The sequence below is a fragment of the Sphaerodactylus townsendi genome, linkage group LG16, assembly GCF_021028975.2.
Source record: "Sphaerodactylus townsendi isolate TG3544 linkage group LG16, MPM_Stown_v2.3, whole genome shotgun sequence".
NCBI lineage: Eukaryota > Metazoa > Chordata > Lepidosauria > Squamata > Sphaerodactylidae > Sphaerodactylus > Sphaerodactylus townsendi.
In genome coordinates, this window is record NC_059440.1 from 31,460,910 (window position 1) to 31,467,837 (window position 6,928).

Sequence of the window (6,928 nt, forward strand, 5' to 3'; positions counted from 1 at the left end):
TAATTCATTGGCCACTGTGAAAGACAAAATGATGGACTAGGTAGACCAGTGGTAAGATCCAAAAATTTTAATAACAGGTTCAGATGGTGGTGGGATTCAAACAGTGGCGCCACCGCACACACGCACCTCCAGTCCCTATTGGGCAGGGAGGTTGCTTTAGTAACCCCTTCTTGGCACTCAGAAAAAATTAGTAACCACTTCTAGAGAAGTGGTGAGAACTGGTTGGATCCCACCAGTGGTAGGATCCAAAAATTTTAGTAACAGGTTCCCATGGTGGTGGGATTCAAACTATATCAAAACGCCAATGGGGCTGGGTGGGGCACGACGGGGGCGTGGCCGGGCATTCCGGGGGTGGAGCATTCATGGGCGGGGCTGTGGCAAGGACGCAGCTGCTGCAGCGGTTCTTGGGCGGGAAACAAATGCACGCAGGCGCAGGCTGCCACGCACGCCAGTGCACCTCCTGCTAGACTGCTTCAAGTTCTGCGCACTACTGCTGAGAGGAGGGGCGTAACTAAGCCAAAAATCATGTGGCAAAATCACCAATTAGTAAACCCCTCTCGGCACACACAAATAATTAGTAACCTATTCTCGGGAACCTGTGAGAACCTGCTGGATCCCACCTCTGGATCTCACCTCTGAGGTAGACCCTCAGTGGTGTGATCCCAGAAGGCTCTTTGAATAGCCTCTTCTAGGAAGAGAAAACACCTGGTTTCCCCACACTGGCCACCAGATGTCACCCTCATCCTACCAGCTGAAGCAGACCAATTTTGCAGTTTTTTGGAAACCCCTTTGAAGACGAACTGCGGATTGGATGCACTAAATCCCATTTATAGGAACTAAGGGACCAGCCATTGTGCTGCATTTTAATGTCATCTTGGTGGGAGAGGGGTCGCTCCTGATAAATGCATCGTTATGCTCCTTTTATCCTGCTTGCGGCCCCAAAGAAAGCCACCGACTTAAACAGTTTTAAGGAAAGAATGAAGATAACCCCTGGACGGTGGACCGATTAACAAATATGAAACCTCAATGGATCCTCCATGTTCAGGAGCAGAATACACCTGGATTTCCCAGATTTCCTTCCAGGAGCTCAGGGTGGCACATATACCCTCTCAATAACCCTGTGAGGTGGGCCAGGTTGAGAGGCAATGTGACCAGTCCAAAGCCAAGTAATCCAACGAGCTCACAGAAGAGAGGAGATTTGAATCCAAGTTGCTCTAATCCCAGTTCAGTTATACAAGTAAATTGTGAGCCTACATTGGCTTTCTGGACAAGGGGAAAAAAAGACAATTGTAGGGTTAATTCCTAAATTAAGAGAAGCAGGCTTATGCATCTGGAAAAGCGGGCACGTACACTTAACACAGGTCTGCTTTAACAAGCGTCAGTCTGCACATGGCCAGTAGATGGCACTGTGGCATTGAAAGTGTCCAGCTGCCTATAACTCTCCATCCGCCGGCAGCCACAATACCTTCGGGGACTGCAGAGGTTCTGGAACCCGTCTGTGGCACCTGATTGGCTCTCCAGCTTTATGTGACTTCCCAGGCCAGGAGGAATATGGGAGAAGAAGCAAACCCCTAGCTGGAAGGAGGGCATGCAGTTCTCTCCTCTGAGAGGGTTGCCAAACTCCAGATAGGGCCTGGAGATCTCATACAATCATGGAGTTGGAAAAGACCACGAGGGCCACTCCGTCCAACCCCCTGCCAGGTAGGAACACACAGTCAAAGCACTCCCGACAGATGACCATCCAGCCTCTGTTTAAAAGCCTCCATCGAAGGACAATCCACCACACTCCAAGGTAGCATATTCCGCTGTCCAACAGCCCTTGTCTTCAGGAAGTTCTTCCTAATGTTTAGGTGGAATCCCTTTCCCTGTACCTTGAACCCATCACTCCTGGTCCTCGTCTCTGGAGCAGCAGAAAACAAGCTTGCTCCCTCACCAACATAACATCCCTTCAAATATTTAAACACAGCTATCAAGTTGCCCTCGAATGTCACCATATTGCCCTGGAATGACAACCGATTTCCAGGTAACACAGATAAGTTCCCTTGGAGAAAATGGCTACTTTGCAGGGTTGACTCTATGGCAGGGGTGTCCAACTCTGGTGCTTCAGATGTTCATGGACTACAATTCCCATCAGCCCCTGCTGGCATGGCCAATCGAGGAGGCAGGTTCAAACTCCACCAGGTCCAGGCATCAGCCAAAGAGTTTCCAGCTCAGAAGATGTCGTTTTCAGGCAGATGCGAACCCAAGAGCACCTTTGTTTCTAAAACGTCAAACGCTCCTGGACGGAGAGTCGCTTGTGTCCCTGACTGCTGAGGAAGCGAACATCACAAAGTGAATTTTAAACAAACGGAAAGAAAAGGAACGATGCGAGCTGTGATAAAAACCAGACTTGGCAATTTTTCCCCCTTCTCTTTCCATAAATGAAACTTAATCTTGTGTTGACTCTGCTCTACAAGAAGAAATAATGAAGATTAAGATGAGATCTTGTTCACTCTTGCTGAACAAAAGCCAATTAATTGCCTGGGGGATTACTGCCGAGTCCCACCTTAGACAAACACAATCAGATAAGGGCCTCCAGTGCCATTTCGTGGCCTGACTTGTTGCAGTGACAAGCCGGGGAAGGATGGCAAATTGTACTGTGATGCGGCAGAAGAGAGGAAGGGAACAGAGCAGAAAATAGGGGGTTGAAATACTTATTCAAAATCACAACATGGTATAGCCCTTCTTGGGCTGTGCCACTTCAGAATGGGGGCGGAGAAGGGAAGGAAAGTAAGTCTGCTGTGTCCAAAATCAAGGCCTGAATATACAAAGTTGAGACTGCAATCCTAAAAACAATTTCCTGGGACTGAGCCTCTTCAACTAAAGTAGGATCTATTTCCAAGTAGCGATATTTAGGGTTTGCTCCCTTATGCACCAGGGAGGGTAGAATTTTTCTTCCTTGACACTCTAACTTGCAGCGGATGAGGAGTTTCTGATGGAAGTATGAATGGTGGCAAAGTTACAATCCTCCTTGTCTTGTTACAGAGGACAAATCTCTAACTTTTCTGTCTTGGTATACTATACTTTAAAAGACTTTGTTCTTTCTGATGAATTTTCTTGCTTCTTGTATATCAGAGATCTTCTGTTGGGTTCCACTGAAGGTAAAATCCAGTCCTTCTGGTAGCCACCATCTAAAGGTGATATTTTTCTTCTTCAGTGCCTTTGTGAGGACCTTGTAATCTTTCTTCTTCACCAATAACTCCCATGGTAGCTCCTTCATGATTGTCAAGTCCTGCCCCAGATACTGCAGTGTCCGTTAAAAATGCATTTGAAGTGTATCTTCTTTGGTTGATCTTAATGTCAAATACATCACACAGTCTTGGACACCTTTTTCTTTTGTGCCGCAAGTGATTTCATGTGATATATTTTGTCCACCTTTGCTTGCATTTCTGAAACAGACACATATTTTGCTAGCTCTGGTACAAAGTCCTTATGAAGATTTTCTCCATTCGATTCTGGCAGAACACAAATTCTCAACCCAAAGTCCTTCTGTGTTAACGCTACTCCAATTAATTTTTCAACTTGGCGTTGTTTTTCCTTTGGGTTAATTTCCAGTTTCGTTTCTATAGTTTTAGAACTTTCTGAAACTTTTTGCAGATCTTTAGCCAGAGCTTTGATCTCTTTCTTTATTTCTGCAATATCTTGCATGGGTAACTGATGTTACCCATGACAGAACCTCCATGCATGGCAGCAGTATACCTTCAAAAATCAATGGCTGGAGGGGTCAGTAATAAAGAATGGTTGTTGCTTTCATGCACGCTTTGCGAGGAGACCTCAGCCATCTGATTTACTACTTCTGGAAACAGAAGTTTGGCCCTGATGAGATTTGAATCCTATCCAGGACTTGTTTGTGGTTCTTGTATCGAAGCATTTTTTTTTTGAAAAATGCCCATAAGGACCAGCAACTTGTTTTGTTTTAAATGGAATCTTGAATCTTCAGGAAGTTCAGTTCTGCCAATTTTTTGCCACTCCTTCCAAAATCTCAAATGTTCACAGAGCCCTCAAATACCTCTTCATTCCATAGCGCTCCCATCAACTGATACAACTTTTTTTCCTTTAAATAGACCTTTCCAGCAAAAGAGAAAATCCATAACCCTGAGAAATGGGTGACATTTAGAGAATTAGAAGACCGTTTAGTCTTGAAGCCCTCTCCTCACCATGTGAAGCATCTGGAAAATAAAAAAGTGGCTCAGACACTGTGCGCTTCCACCTCCGACAGACGAAAATGACTCAAACCCAAAAAGGGGCAAGAAAAGCGATTTTCTTTGCCTGCCTCGCCAAGGGAATTAAATCTTGTTTCTTCCGACACCAGCCAGTGGAATAATCCAATATATTATCGCTAATGTGCATCTCGTATTTATTGCAGTGTGGTTGACCTAACAGAGTTTTATTCTCGTGCTCTGAATAAAACCATTCCAGGAGGCAAGCTGCAAACTCCAAGATCAATTACTACCCTTCCCAACACCAGAAAAATGAATTATTCCCTCGTACGAGACAACAAAATATAGAAAATAAATTACAAAAAGAAAACCACCTCAGCTCTCTGACTCCGGCTTCTGCACTGCGCATTTGACAGAGTACATGGAAAAGAATTTTGAGCTCCAAGCGAGATTGCCGACAAACATGGAGGTGATCCACGGCAATAAATTCCAAAACTGTGTCGCTCGCTTGGGGTTAGAGGGGCTTTGGCAGAGCTGGACAACAGCTGCTTCTTTGCTGCAAAGATCTCAGGCAGAGGCGTAACTAGGGAAAATGGAGCCCGGCACAAAATCTGAGTTTTCCGCTCCCCCCCTCTTTGCATAGGCGGCCGCCCCGCCCTCCCCCACCATGACCAAACAACGTTTTTTTCCACCAGGTCTCCTCAAAGTCACCACCACATTATAGAACATGCCCCAACTCACAAATCTGAACACAGCAATGGTCCATGCCACCATGTAATACTCAGAATAAAATACAAAGATTTCTGTAAGATAAGTTGGAAGTTGTCTCCCATGGTACGGATTTGTTAGTGACAAACCTGTATTGTGAAGGAGGAGGGGTGCAGGGGGCAATTTTCCGCCCCCACATGACTAAGTGGCCGCAGCCCAGAGACATTTGACCCCACATGTCCCCCTGGGTAGTACGCCCCTGCTCTCAGGAAAAACATTTTACTGCGTGAGAAGAGATCAATAGACCCATGGTCTAACATAGCCTTACAAATCATCTCCAGGGATTTTAGGGAATGGTCATGGCTTAGGATGGGCCCAGTGGTGGGATTCAGCCGGTTCGCACCACTTCGGCAGAACAGGTTGTTAAAATGGTGCTTGTAAACAACCAGCTGTTAAATTATTTGAATCCCATGACCGGAACCAGCTGTTAAATTATTTGAATCCCACCACTGGATCATGGGCCCCCCAAAGTTTTCGAGGCTGTGACCACTTTGCAATTTTGGCACAGGGTGATGGGTGCAGCCACCAAATGGTTGCCACAAGTGGCAGAGTCAGCCAGCCACAAAATGTCAGGGTCATGCATAACTCTAACAGGAACTCTTCAACACTTTAGGTAGAAGGAGGAGAGTTTGGATTTATACCCCCCCCTTTTCTCTCCTGTAAGGAGACTCAGAGGGGCTTGCAGACTCCTTTCCCTTCCTCTCCCCACAACAGACCCCTCGTGAGGCAGGTAGGGCCGAGAGAGTCCGGAGAGAACTGTGACTGGCCTAAGGTCACCCAGCAGGATTCATGTGGAGGAGTGAGAAACAAACCCATTTGACCAGATAAGAACCTGCCTGCTCTTAACCACCACAATGGCCAGTCACAAGCCCTACTGGGCAAAATCTCCAGCTGGCCTCACGCACTTTTAAAATAATTGCAGGTGCCAAGAAAGTTGTCGGTGGTCTGGCAGTCTCCATGTTGGGGAGAACTTAGGAGGCAGCCTTCTGTCTTTGCAGGCAGAAAATCCCAGGCCCAGTCGCAGCATCCCCAGCCATGGGCAACCCCTGCCAGTGAATACAGAGACAGCACAGATGGCTTGATGGACTGATGCTCCATTTGCCAGCCAGAGGAGACATGGCCAGGAGTCTGTTTGGGCATATGGTCTCATCACGGGCCACCCACAACATGCCACTCGCCAGCCCTTAGTGCTAAGAAGAAAGGTGGCACATTTGCACAAAGAACGGCTGCTCCATTGCTGCTCTTCTTTCCCCTGTCTTTCCCCTGGGAGCCAGCATGGTGTAGTGGTTAAGAGCAGGTGGATTCTAATCTGGAGAGCCAGGTTTGATTCCTCACTCCTCCAACTGAATGGCAGAGGCTTATCTGGTGAACCAGATGTGTTTCCGCACTCCTACATGCCAACTGGGTGACCTTGGGCTAGTCACAGTTCTTCTCTGGAACTCTCTCCGCCCCACCCACCTCACAAGAGAAAGGGGGGATATAAATCCAAACTCTTCTTCTCTTCTTCTACTCTGCACAGCTGCAAAGTGTACTGAAAGTGGATTGAAACTGCCTTATTCTGCAGGTGCGGAAGGGGGCTTGGAGACCCTTTGGCCCAAGGTCAGCTAGCTGCATGGCAGAGTCAGGAATCTGAACCCAGAGCTTTCCAGTTGACACGCAAACCATTACACTGCAGGGATTGCACGTGGCCCAGAGCACGTCTCCTTGCATCTCTTCTCCATCCTGTTGCAACTGGGCATCCTTCTCTCCCCCCACTGAGAAGTGAAAAGCATCCTTATAACTCCGGGGACCTGCCAGAAGGACCCCAGCAGCCCTGCCTCTCTCTGGCGCCTGCTGCAGACATCGATCCCCTCTCAACCTGCCTCCTCCTGCGCCCGATTGAAACGCCACCCCGTCTCGTGATCCCAAGGAAGGGGGCCAAGACGAGCATCCGTCTCTAATGATGCCGGGTGAGATTGATT